Raw genomic sequence first — 1,684 nt, 5'->3', positions numbered from 1 at the left:
AGTAAGTACTGTAGTATGCCTTTCTGAAATAAAACATTGTAAAGACATATGTAAGCGTGTATTTTTTCATGACCACACAGTTATGGCTTCAGTTGTGAAGAAAGAGTATACTTGCATTGCTAGTGTTTCCTTCCGTACACCCCAAAGGTTCCACTATAAATAGTGAAATTGTTGCCTGATCACAAGTTACAAAGACTACATGCATAGAAACCTTAAAGCAGACTTATTATCCTTTTGACATACTGTTTGATGGTTTGAGCAACGAAAACAAAACTTATAATAAGTATGAAAACATTTAATTAAAAAAATACAAGTAAAGAATAAAATCATTTACAAGGCAAATAACAGGGTACAAATGAGAGCATGTTAATTTTAGAAGTTAATTAAATGATGACATTTAAAATGTCACAATTGTATTGTAGTAGCTAAGAAATGTAAGGAATATAGATGAATAGCCTGTATACAATAGACAAGTTAATAAAAAACTTAAACCGGCAGGTGGTGATTCTAGTCAGCCTCACCCAGGTTGATCAAGATTCATTTTGAATTTTAAATGGTGCTGACATTCAATAAAGTTTTAGGAGAAATTCATGTTGCACTGTGGTTGGGACGAGAATGTCTTGTATTCTTTATTATTCTCACATCTGCGTAGACTATGTCTTCTTCAGGACTACCTAAAGAAATGAATAAAACCGGGTCTGAAATACAGTAGGTACAGAGAACATTGTGTCATCTTTAACTTTAAGAAAATAAAATCATTCAGAATATACAAAGGCTATGGTAACAGTTAAACTCATACTTACCATCATTAAGAGTCGCGGGTCTTGGAAGGCAACGACCTTTCATCCCATAAAGAAACAAAGCCACAAGAAGAATAAGAAAAGTGATAGCAGTCACAACCCCAGCCACAACAGGGAAGGAAGGATCACAATCTGGAAAACAAACAAATATCAAACCAAATTATATATTAAAATAACATTCATTTTGAAATTTCCAGCCAAATATGTTTGATACAAATATGCGTTGTCTTCCATCTGATATTTTAGATACAATATCTTAGTAGCAGTGGATATGAGATTAAGATTGGAAAACAACGAGACGGAAAACGGTTAAGACGATTCCAGGTAGATGCCTAGACGACTTAACAGATGTATGAAATCAAAAACAAAATATTATTACTTTAATTCTACTATTGAAAAGCTAAGCTGTCCCTTCCCTGGGTGGGAAAAAATGGTCTCCATTTATTTGTTCAAATTATTAAAAAATATATATATTTTTAATTTTTTTCTTGGTATCAAAAACAAATCTGGAATAGTAACGAGCTGATATTAAAATAAGACCATCATTCTTTTTAAATACTGTACCTTTGCAGTTTGTTAGGTGAATAACTGTTTCCTCTCTGCTAACGTTGTTTGAAACACGACACATCAAGTCTCCTGTTTGCTGACAGTGTATGCTGATTGTAACATTTGAAACGCTTGGTTCATTTTGGACAGCGACACTATCAGCCACTGACTCCATGTTGGCTGTCCTTTTGCTCGGGGACTGGCTGTGGCCTCTGGTCTGCATCAGTAAGAGACCGTTCAAGGTCAGTATGAACTCTACTTTGTCTCCCTCACAGGAGCAGCTGATGTTCATCTGCTCTGCTGAAGAACACATCTGCCAAACAGCTGGCTTTGACACT

The 1,684-nt window shown here is 35.0% G+C and overlaps 1 long non-coding RNA gene across 2 annotated transcripts; it reads right to left on the bottom strand.

Annotated features, from left to right (window-relative positions):
* Positions 1-358: 358 nt before the first annotated feature.
* Positions 359-1,684, bottom strand: LOC134872793 (uncharacterized). Of its 2 annotated transcripts, none has more exons than XR_010166861.1 (3): positions 1,365-1,684; positions 804-932; positions 359-698 (listed from the first exon to the last, which is right to left on the bottom strand). It is a non-coding gene; the product is annotated as an uncharacterized LOC134872793 (long non-coding RNA). The 2 variants fall into 2 exon arrangements; XR_010166862.1 differs by having other exon boundaries at positions 359-674.

The sequence above is a fragment of the Eleginops maclovinus genome, chromosome 11 (genome assembly GCF_036324505.1).
Source record: "Eleginops maclovinus isolate JMC-PN-2008 ecotype Puerto Natales chromosome 11, JC_Emac_rtc_rv5, whole genome shotgun sequence".
Lineage (NCBI taxonomy): Eukaryota > Metazoa > Chordata > Actinopteri > Perciformes > Eleginopidae > Eleginops > Eleginops maclovinus.
This window is presented reverse-complemented; position numbering and strand designations above follow the sequence as displayed.